Raw genomic sequence first — 12,772 nt, forward strand, 5'->3', positions numbered from 1 at the left:
ATTTTCACATTCAAGATATAGTGGGCTTTTCCATATCTAATCCTCTCTTAATTTCTCTCTGATTTAATCACTTTTATCTAGGAGTTCCCAAGAAATGAAAATTTTAACTGATATAGGCAGCAGAGAACAGTGCAATTAATAGACAAAAATATTATTAGTGGGCAGTAGATGACATATCATATGGAGGACTGCATAGTGTAGAAAGTAAGTTGTGTGGTGTAGAGTACTCTCTCACAATAAGTCTTAACCCCATGATGGTGTCAAGTAATAGTAATAATAATAAAATTTATATATAGTGACTGAATTTTTATTGAGAAACAAGTCAAATTAGTAGAGTAGCATTTTCTCTGAAAGCTGCTGCCAATGTGATAAAAGTTAAAAGCAACTTATATCAAGGAATCTTGCTTACTTGCTTGGAACACTGTTTACCTTATTTGATAGCCATCAGTATATATGCGATTTTATGGCTTGTTTTGCTAAAAATGAGTGAGTGAGAAAGAGTTAATGTTGTCTATGGATATTAAATCTTAAATTGAAAGCCTTAGGAAGATTCAATAAAGACAGACTACTGAAAACAGTTGCCTGTGATTTAAAACAAAAATGAAAAAGTAATTCATGAATTACTTTTTCATTTAATATTGGAGGCCAGAACAAATTCTTGTGTATGCAAAATTATGCATTAACTACTGATCACGTTGGCACTTGTGAGAAAGACATAGTAACTAAAAACATTAATTACTATTTAAGATATTCAGCAAAGACAAACTGGCATTTTTGGGTAACAATATGCAAGAATATTTAAGACTGACATAAGAGAAAAGAAGTGAGGCTTATATTTCAGAGGAGGCGATCTAGTGGAGATGATTGGATAATGAAGGTTTAATAATTAGTTTCTCAGATGACGTAAGAGAAAAGAAGTGAGGCTTATATTTCAGAGGAGGCAATCTAGTGGAGATGATTGGATAATGAAGGTTTAATAATTAGTTTCTCAGATGTGACAATTTCACTGTTTTAGGTTAAAAGTAAAAAAAAAACATGTACTTATTTTTTAAATGAAAGATTGTATATCCATAACACATGTACACTTATCTAAATACACACACACACATATATATCAGTGGCATTGTGCGATCATTTCGGTTGGGTGTGCTGTCATGTTTTCCAGGAGGGGGGGGGGGGGCTTGGAGACAAATAATTACATCAATAAATTTTTATAATTAATGATTTAATTAAATAATTACATCAATAAACGTCTTTTAGCTTTTTTTTATGTAATTATTTGTCGATGTAAACTATAAATACATTATTATCATTTTGAATCGATTTTAATGATCTTTAATTCTTGGGGAAAAAAATGTATTCAGAATTAATAGTTTTTAGCACAATTTCATATATTAAAAACTGACCTGCATATTTCATTAAAAATCAATTAATTAATTAATCCTAAATTAAATTATTTCAGTTTAAAAGCGAAAAAATCATAAAACTAACAAGTAAAATAATATTAAATTATACACACTTACCTTTTAAAACTGTATTTTTTTTGTTTAAATTTGTTTCACTATAAATTTACAATTCACACTTCACTCTGTAACTTACTAGACAGAGGACAAACTAACTGTTCACAAATCAGAAAAAGATGAACCAAAAACAGGAACGCATGTTTTATTACTGCAATAAAACACGTTAAATTGTGAATGAAAGTATTTTGTAAATTATAATATCATATTTAACATAATCCTCCATGTCATAAGCAAGACTTGTAAATATTATTTGTTGTTAGTCTCTTGCTTATAATGTGTTATTCATATAGCTACCTTGAGTTTTGTTTGTTATTATTTAATAATATAATCTTAAGATATGTAATAGTAATAAAAAGACTCTGTATAAAAATATCATTCATTTAAATTACTTTATTCTGTAAAATTTATTATAAGAAACTGTGTGTACATAAATTTAAATGTACTTTATATGAACTGTGATATATTTTTTTTATTATCTCTGCAAGTGAAAGTAAATTTATGGAATTCTACTGATGGAATTTGATTGGCTAATAATGGAGAAACGGAGTTTATTTTTAGTTAGCTCATGTGGAGAGCGTGAGCTGCTGTGTATGATGGAAAAAAGTCAGGATATAAGCTGAACTGGTTAGAACCGGATTTTGGCAGAAAAAAGAGAATGTAGTTGATTGGAAAACAAAAGTAAAAAGTAAGGAGAAGTCCTAGAGACAGGCATAGAAATAGGTAGTGAGTGACAGAAGGGGAATTAATATATGCCGAAAATCGACTAGGAAAGGACAAGGAATTAATAGGCATTTTGAATTACTTCTATGGGAGTTCTGATACTATGATAAATTCCAATTGGTTAGTGGAAGAATAGTGCAGAACTGAAGTTAGTACTTCAGTTAGAACTTAGTTTAGATAACTTAAACTAAGTGTATCAAAACTTATGTATTTCTGTGTCTATAATTCAGTTATTATAGTGGAAAATTTCTTTTGAATTGTGTTGCCATAAAGTAAAAGTCAACAAGAATTTCAACTGTGCCTATGCGAATTCGATGCGTAGAAGCAGTAACCTGGTAAGAGTTGTCCTTTCTATAACCTGTGAAGCTATAACAGTTAACTTCGTCGGATATATTTTGACCTTAGCTGTGGTGTTATGACAATTATTGGTCGGATGTTAGATGTACTGAAGTACTTTCCCCTCGAAATAATAAGTGTTATGTTGTTCTATTAAGTGTTAGCTGACTGAGAAAGAATATAGCGTAGCCTGTCACAGGATTAGTTATTGTGACATTAAGAAAATTAAACCTTTAAGAACTATTCTCAACTTGATCGACTGAACATAAAGAATGAAAAGTGAATGTTCAATAGTTAATGGACTGTAATTGTTCTGAATACTTTGAACTAAGCTGATATATTTGTGATTTGATTCATCTAATTGGATAGAGAGAAATATGTGAAAGAAATACTAATGTTTTAGGAATTAAGAAGTGTTAACATTAGTCATAATCCTCAAACCTAATTGAGAAGTTACTAATATCTGAATATGAATTTTTGGATATTTTCAATTGGATAATCTTTTGCAGATAGTTATAATTGGATGTATATGTTGTGCGATTCTACATTAAATGTTTTCTTTTGTTGAGTTAAACTTGGTGTTTGCCTGATTTTCTTTCATTGCTCATAAAATTAATCGGACCTTTGCAGAAGCGTTAAAAGCTATTAATAACCTCGGCCTGAAGATAGAGTGATAATATAAGTATAGTTGATGATTGATTCCTCTATATTATTTAGACTAATCTGAATATAGGGTGGCACAGTATAATATAAATTTCTTTATATTCAGATGAGCATCAATCAACAACTAATGAATAAAAACGGAATTTATAGAGGTAAAAAAGATTAACAAACCAACAAAAAGGGAACAGACAATTAGGTAGGACGTTCCAACAACGTGTTCTATGGCTACCCCGTAGCAGGACAACCCATAATAAAATTTTAAGACAGACAAAACGTTCCCAGGGTCAAGGGTGTAAAATTACATATCTCATTCAATTTTACAATTATAATTTGTGGAATTTTTTAATCGATCCCAGGGGAAGTGGTAGATGTGGAGTTTTTATCTTGCACAGAGCATAATTTACATCTATGTTTTCAACATTATATATCTATGTTAAGCATGTAATTTAACACATATTAGAATTTGATTATAATACTTTCACAATTCATTTTAATCTACACGTTCCATGTTTTTTTTCTTATTTAATCATACATTATAATTTTATCTTTAATACCCTATTCTAACTAGACTGTGACATGCTTTTTCCTGCAGAAAGTGTTTATCATCTCCTTTTCTTGAAAGTACAGGCATATCTTTGCATAATTTTGTCTCTTCTTGTTAGATCTTAGAAGAATGGCTCAAAACTGGATAGGAGCCTTATTCTAGATCTAACAATATATAAATATAAGGAAAAACCTACATGTTTACAAAGTCATGGCTTCTAATCTTTGGCATGGATGTTGGAGAGCAGAAATGCTATCCACTCAGCTAACCAGGATAATTTCTGGGTAGACCAGTTTCATGGTAGCACAGAAAGAAGTAGTGAAATGAGAGTAACTGAATGGTAATTTGTTAATAAAGATTAGTCGCCATTCTTAAAAGCTAGTTGGATTTCAGGTAATTTAAGCCAGAGGATAAATACCACTGGAATAAAAAAATGCAAAAAAGACAACACATAACAGGAGTCGACTATCAAGTACCAACATTCAGAACAATCAGAAACAAGTCATCAGGACCAGGGGACCTGTTTGATACCCAGGATTCTTCTGATCTATTTCTGCTGAAAAATCACAGGCACTGAATGCTATGAAAGTTAAGAGGAAATTTATCAAGATCATTAATGCAAGAAATGGAAGAAAAGTAAGAGTTCGCATGAAGACTGGTAATTTCTTTGGGTAACTGTAATTATCAAAGAAAAAAGTAAATAGAAGGAAGGTTGGGTAAAAGTTATAGCCAACAGCTTTGACAATGAATCAGAAAGCCAAACTGCCATTTGTATAAAATGAGTTTCCTGCTTCTGGCCCCCTTCAGTTTGTTTTGGATTTGCTGGGCAAATAATTTGAGTGTTAGTGGGAGGGGAGAAGAGAGAGAACATGTTTTGGCAATGAAATGTGGGGTTGGGGGGCAGAGCAATGGAAATCGATATCACCACCAAATTCTGAGGGTAATGGCAATGTGTGCTCATTTCGGTCGAATGTGCTGCCGTGTGACTTATGCAACCTGTGCTACAAGATTCACATCAATTTAACTGTATGACTGCATTTTTATTGATGTATGAAAGTTTTAAGAGTGCATAGTACATCGGCATTCATCTTAATTGGTCCAATTGTAGGATAGTTTTGAATACTTTATCAATTAATTATAACCAAATCTGCATAGAGTGGAAGACAACGTGTTTGTTTTAAGATATATTAAAAAACAATAATGAAGGAGAATGCTATATTTGGTTGATATATTTGAATTACTCAAAGGTGTAATTTGGAAGAGGACTAGGCTTACTTCCTTTGACTACAATCATACAATATATCAAAGCTGTGGCAGAAAATGGGATATCCAGTAGATTGTCAACTGTTCTCCATTGTAAATATGGGAAAAAAATTATAATCAATTATTTATAGAAAATTATATATTAAAAATTGTCTATATTGGTATTTTAAACACATCAGTTCACACCTCACACATGTAAAACAGATGAAACTCAGTAAACAAAAATAGCAACTCGTGACAAACAACAATGTTCAAAGAACTCAAAGCTCTTTAAACATTGTTTGAACCCAGGCTACTAACATGAATGTGATGCAATGTTTACGTGTCAAAAAGTGTTCTCTTCATGTGTTTAATTTTAGAAATCACACAAAGCCAGGAAACAATTAGGGGAGTCTTTAACAGGGATAAATGCAAAAATATAATAATTATGATATTGTTATTCCATGGATGTGCATTGCACACCCTGAATATATGCCCATGGTATCCAGGATATTATGATACTACTACATGAAAAAGTTACATCAATTACTAGCTTTCTATCACAATTTTTCTCCAATTTAACCTGTTATCTGTCAAGACTACAATATTATCCGACTTTATATTTCTCTCTTTTAAGACAGTTTTTACTGTATCAATCCACCTAGATCTTGATCTTTCTCAGTTTCTTCTTTTTCCTGCCAACCTGGCAAGAACATTTGTTTTGCTAATCTTTCCTCTTCCATTTTAGTTAAGTGACCATACCACCTTAGATTAGCTCTACTAACATTAACATTCCTGAATGGTGACAATCGCAAATTCTTTCCTAACGTCTTCATTTTTAATATGATACTGCCATTGATGCCACTGTTTACTCCACTAATCTTTCTCAGAACTTTCATATCTGTAGTCTTTAATCAGGCGTTTTATTTCTAACTTACCTTTCAGATGCATAAGTTAAAATTGGTTTGAAATGTCCTGTATATAGCTAGTGTTTTGAACAATTTTTTCTCTTATTTCATATAAATTTATTATTATTATTATTATGTAACACCTACAGGGAGTCCAAAGGCTCATCGAGGGAGGGCAACTCTGTCTCCATCAACTACAACGAACAGCAACTACCATCATCACCACTAGTATTTTCACAGACAATCACAACATCCATGCCCATGGCGGGATTTAAACCTGCAGCCTTTTGGCTGGAGAGCTGATATGCTACCCACTCGGCCAACAATATTCAGTAGACTTCATACTGTACCAGCTTTGCTAATTTATCTACTTCCATCTTCACCAAAAATTGTGCTTAAATAGCTGAAATGTTTTACTTGTTCTATAGGGTCTCCATTCATGATAAAGTTGATGTTGTCAATGTTTCTGCCTATTTTCATTGTCTGTCTTTTTATTGCTGAATTTCATGCCAAATGTATTACATCAGTTATTCAATTTAGTCAGAGAAATCTTGCAGACCTGTACTGTATTTATTTATGGGAAAATAAATCCATATGGGAAAATGGATTTATTTTCTATGGGAAAATGTATGACTCGTTCTCAGATTTCTTTTTTGACCCTTAATTTTTTTATAAAAGAATTAGGGTATGTCTCAGGGCTAGTTAAAGGAAAACCATTAAGCTGAAAGACAATAAAACATATTCAGAATATAAATTTATTATTCTACTTCTTAACAGAGAATTGAGCTAACGTAGTTTGGTGGGCATTCTGTTTTCTTTCTTTTCATACAACTGATGGTATGGCCCTATTGCCTCTTCTGCAAATTTTACTGGTTCTCTCTTCACCAGGGTTGGTCTCTAAGCATTGCTGCTTAAAAACTTCGATTGTACGAAAACTATTTTCAAATTGTTTCTGTGAAACCTCTTTGGGCTTGTGAGTGATTAAATTTTTTTCATATTCTTCAGGATCTTCCTGCTGGGTATCTAAATTTAGCAGGTCGGAATCACTCAACTTCTCAGAATGAGATTTAATTAACTTGGATTCATTTGAAAAGCCTCTAAAATCATTTGCACAATGTGGAAGAATGTGCTTCCAAATGGCTTGGATATTGCAAGCAGTAATTTCATTCGACTTTGCGACTTTATAACCAGGCTGAGATTTCTCTGATTTGGCTAGAAAAGTCTTGGAAGGCATTAGCTTCCAAAAAAAGGCCAGTTTCAGCAACATTAAATATTTGTTGATCACAATAGTCCTCTTCTTACACAATTTTCTTCAAAATCTCTGGATATCTCCTTATTTGCACTTGCAGCTTCGCCTGTGATTAGAATATTATGTAGGCTATTTCTCTTTTTGAAAAGCTCAAATCACCCAGCACTAGCATGGAATTCTTTTTCTTTTCCATCATTGACAGCTCTTTCTTTCAAGGTTGCAAAGAGTAAGGACAGTGTTTAGCGGGATCCCTTTTTCTTTGCAATCTTCAATCCATGTAAAAAGAAGTCTCTCTAATTCAATCATTTTGAAAAATACCTTGACGAGCAGAGACAAGCAAGTTATTGTACCTCTGTACCGAGCCTTGATAAGACCTCATCTCGACTACTGTGCCCAGATTTGGTCACCTCAGTTCCTTCTTGATGGGGAGGAGATGGAGAGGATCCAGAGGCAAGTGACTAAGATGATAACAGGTCTATGGAATGAACCATATGAGAACAGGTTGAAGATCTGTGGGTTGCAGAAACTAGTTGATAGGCGGAAAAGGGGAGATATGATTGAGACATTCAAATTGCTAAAGGGATTCTATAGGATTAATTCAGAGGATATTTTTGAGATCAGGACTGGTAGTGGGAGAACTAAGGGACACCTATGGAAGCTGGGCAAGAGTGTGGTTAGCAGGGGTGTTAGAGCTGGGTTCTTTACTTTTAGAGTGGTAAATGAGTGGAATAAGCTGCCAGAGTCTGTCGTGGGTGTTATTTATTATTATTATTTCGGGCGACTCCTGGAGTCGCCCGAAATAATAATAATAATACTTTGATTTCGAGTGCATGCATGATGAACTTGAAGCGGCCTTACCTTTCTCTTTGTATTCAGCAGTTGATTCACCCATTTTTGTATTCTTGTCCTATCTTTGCTCTGGACTCACCTTGTTCATTTTTCTTTATTATTTCAAGTTTTTCTTCCAATCAGATTACTTTTCGAATCATTTCCACACTTCTATTTTTTGCTTACTAATTCTTTTACTCATGATTAAAGGTTGGGAAAATAATTTAAAATAAAAAAAAGTAAGGAAAACAATTGTACGAGATATGATCAGCAAAATGCTGTGTAAAGCAGATGACATATATTTTGGCCGTAAATTTGGAACATAGTGTACATGGAAATAGTGTAGTATGCCATTAAAAAATAACTTTGTAAAATGTTTCAAATCAGTAACTAAATTATTTCATCCTGGTGAGTGATTTTTTAAAATAATTAGCCATAAAAAATGTATAGATCGAAAATATTTTAAATCTATAACATTTATTTTTAAGATGTATATAGGCGCACTAATCGAATTTGGGTATTGAAAAAAAAAAAAAAAAAAAAAAAAAAACGACGCACTAATTGAAAATGCACTAATCAGGGGCATATTAATCGAGGGATTGCTGTATAGAAATCAAAGATCACGGCATTTTTATAATGCCAGACAACCCATGAGTGAGAATTGCTGTGTAAGTGCTGCATCACGAAGGAAAAAATCAAGAATGTTTGAAGCACGGTTAGGATGATATGGTTCTAGCAGCATTGTAAATAATTTGTGCTAGATCATTGATGATAACAAATGCCTTGGCATCTGTCCTGAAATAAAAAAAGTTCAAAAAGGCTAATGTGAGGACAGCTATAGGGAAAAAGAAATTGGACAGATCTAAATATCTGAACACATAAGCAGACAACATAATTATAAAATAGAGTAAGAGAATAACACTTACATTAGGAAAAAATTCTTCAACATTTCTAGAATTTTTGGCTAGGTTTCCTAGCCATTCTGAATACAGATGACAATATATGCTATCACCTGCAGGAGGATAACTCCATCCACAACAATTAGAATTCAAAGAAATAAATTTAAATAATGATAATTTTAAGAAACTTCTTGAGGAGAAGTTTCAATTTCAATTTCGTCAGACTGACCTACAAGTTTCTTTCCATTCAGTTCAAAAAACTTAATTACTTTCTAGCATCTCCAAAACACAAATATCCTCCTCTCTCTTATCTTGGAGTTTACAGGATTCCTTGTTCTTATGGACAGACAGGTCATTCTGTTCAGATTCATCTAGAAGAACATCAAGAGTATATTTTACTTCAGGAGTCTAATAAGTCTGTTTAAGCAAGTCATGCCTTATTCATTAGGCATAGAATTCACTAGAACAAAACTGACTAAAATCCTAAGCAGAAGTCAGTTCCTTCTTAAAAGATTATATAAAGAAAGTTGAAGTTCACATTCACAGTCCTAACCTCAACAAAAACAAATGTCTTGAACTTTCCCAATTTTAGGAAGTCATCCTAAGTAACTCCTCATTCCTATGTTTTTTAAATTGCAATTATTTAAATTCATTCATTTGAATTATAATAGTTGTAGATGGAGTTATCCTCCTGCAGAAGGGCCTATAGCAAATGCCGAGTGTGGGCAGGGGATCAGGAGCAGAGTAATCTGTTGACTTTCTTCTTGAAATGTTGGAGGTTATAGCCCTTAGGAAATGCTTCACAAATGAGGCTCTTCCACAGAATTGAGATAGATGGAATAAAGATGAATGGAAGTGGCAGGTTTGGTCAGCATGTAGTTTCGACTGTAAAGGGATGTTGAATAGCTGTTGCTTGAGTTCCTGTAGATCTGGCAGAAATGGGAGGCATAATGGATGCTGGTTCTGGTGAACAAATGCTATGGAAATATCTGGAGAAGAGACAATTCAGAAACTGATCTGTGAAAAAGTAGCTGAAGAGTTTATAAGAGATGTGTCATTAATCAACCAAACTGACCTTTTCTGAACAGCATCAAGAATTTTTAGGAGGTCTTTGGTACACCATCCTAAACATCAGAGCAGTATTCCAAGATTAGTCAGATTTGATATTTAGACACAGTAAGTAACTGTTCAGCAGAGAAGTACCATTTTGGGTGGAAGAGAATGAAATGTTTTTTGGAAGCTGATGATACTATAGAAGTAATATGAATATGCCAGGAAAGGATTGGAGTAAGAGTCAGTCCAAGAAGAGAAACTGGCCTTGGCTGTTGAGCTGAGCTTTATCAAAAGTAAGTGAAGATTCAAAGTCATTTTTTTTTGTTTGTGATAAAATAAGCAAAACTTCAATACTTCCAAAAAGTGTTTTGGAAGTATTGAAGTTGACACTTACAGATGATCTTAAAGCTTGAGATGTTTGAGCACAGCAAGGCTTGTAATATGAGTAGCATATAGTGGAGTGTGCTATCTTTAGCAAAACTATGAAACAGGGTTTGCAGTCAATGAGAGCAGGTCATTTTATATAATTCGGGACGTGAAATGACAGAGACATGTGGGACACCAGTATTAACAAGAAAGTCTGAAGAGAGAACACCATTCACCAATACATGTAGAGATCAATCTTAGAAAAAACTGGCAATCCAATTACACTAGAATGAAGCTAGTCCAAATGATGGTAACTTATTGAGAAGTCCTCATTTTCAGGCCCTATCAAAAGCCTTATAGAAAAACCTGTGCCAAGTAATGGCACAGGTTTTTCCAAATCTTTCCATGGTGTTAGATCCTGAATGGATGAATTTAAAGAAATTATTCATTCAGAACCTAACATGAGAATTCTGGCTAACTTAGATAATACCTGCTCACTAGCAGAAAATTTTGATTTTTGTTATATAGAAAATTGTGTAATAGTATATGAACTGTATCAGAAATAATTGTAGTAGAAAACTATACTGGAGAATTATGAGATATTATGATTTTTGTAAGAAGGAAATAGTAATTAAATTTTGTCCTATTAAGCTGTCTGGAACTTCGTAAATCGCCAGACAGTAAAGAGCACCAGTGCAAAGGTCACGTCTGAAACGCACGTGTCGTCCATAACACCGCAGGGTACTGCATACGCGGAAGATGATGCAAGAAAGCTTCCCTAGAAGACAGCACCTAACGGTAGTAAGGAAATTGAGGATCATCTTAATCCTAAGGAAATTGAGGATTCCTGACCAGTGGACGGAAAAAGGACGAGCCACGGTCCTATGATGTTGGACGGCGGGCAGTTATTCTGAGTATGCTGAACAAGATCCCACAATGAGCCGCTCATAAATCATCGGCCTACGGAGAAAATGTGCCAGTCGCTGGATGTCTCATTCGATAAGGAGTGGAGATAACCCCTGGGTCAAGGCAGTAATAAGTTTGAGTTCGGAAAAATGTAGAAGGGACGACGTAGCCATAAGCCAGGTGCCGAAACAACCGATCAAAAGATGACCCGAACAATACGTGGCAGTTAACAGACCTTCGGAAAGAACTGGGTAATGTAAAGACCTTTACTGTATGCTTTGGAAGAGATAGAAATTAATGTTAGATTAAGTTATGTGGACAATCCATAGAGGACTCTGATAAGAATTCGTAATTTGAGATTGCATAATTCTGTTGAACAAAGAAATGTCTGGAATGAATCTATATAGTTGCATGTGACTGAAATTATATGTGTATTTGTATTTAGTGGATGACCTTTATCAGATAGTAACAAGTTGTATAAGATGTCTTTAAGAGTAGCATGCATAAGAGAATTGATTTAAAGTAATATCGTCATTTAGTTCTATCGTTTTGGATAATTAGTATTGTGATCTGAGTGTATTTTGATAAGTTTAGCATTGTATAACTAGCGTAGCATGAGATATTAACCTAGTAAGAGATTTGGAAGTTTAGTATTTTAATCCAATTATAGTTGTAATTGTCATTTGTTCCAATAAACATGTTTTGTTACATATACCTGACTCATGCCTGAATTCGAAATTTCAAATTACCACTTGCAAAAATTAGAACCACAGCGAGAGGGATTTTTGATGAATATTTGATGGCCACGATTGCAATTAGTACCGATATCTATTTAGAGTGTATTAGAGTGAATGCCAACCAATCTAGGAATATTCCCTGAACCTGAATAAACTCATGTTATAGGATACTGGCTGGCACAGCATAAAAATATAAATTTGCAGTGTCCGAAAAGGAATCATTCCTAGGTAGGATCGAGTTAGGCAGACTTAAAGAAGTATAGAAATACGAGTTTGTATGACAAACTCGGGGGGTGCTTAAGGGTCAAAGCTGTATAACTGAGAGGAGACCTCCACATAGCCTTTAACGGAATGCGGAGAACCGACCAGGGCTTCTGACCTAATGTCCAATCCTCACCTTCTCGTAGTGCACCCTGTTGGGTATCTACTTGGATACTGAACGAACGAGGATGGGCTGGCAATTTGGGATTTAGCCGACCAAATTGTATTCTTATTGGTTAAACCAAAATAAAAAATGATGGTACAACATGACAGAATTTTATGCCGGCTGGGGCGTCGCCCGGTTAAACAAGGCCCCCGTTGTTTTCGCCAGGGAACCAGGGCGAACAGCGAAAAGTCAGCTACTGGAACAAATCTGAAAACAAACCCCAACTCAACATCACCAGAGTTAAAGATCGGTATTATCAACGTAAGAAGCCTGAATGGCAAAGAAATGGAGCTAGATGAGGAATTACATAAGTACCAGATTGACATAATAGGGGTGACTGAAACAAAAAAGACCAAAACTGGTGAGATCTT

General features: G+C 34.1%; 1 protein-coding gene across 1 annotated transcript in view; it reads right to left on the reverse strand.

The window, feature by feature from the left end:
• Positions 1-12,772, reverse strand: part of LOC150098390 (nuclear hormone receptor FTZ-F1 beta-like) — a 164,420-nt gene that overhangs the window by 6,086 nt on the left and 145,562 nt on the right. The window lies entirely within an intron of this gene.

This window comes from Typopeltis vanoorti, chromosome 15 (genome assembly GCF_054136105.1).
Source record: "Typopeltis vanoorti isolate ZY-2024b chromosome 15, IOZ_Tvanoo_1.0, whole genome shotgun sequence".
NCBI lineage: Eukaryota > Metazoa > Arthropoda > Arachnida > Uropygi > Thelyphonidae > Typopeltis > Typopeltis vanoorti.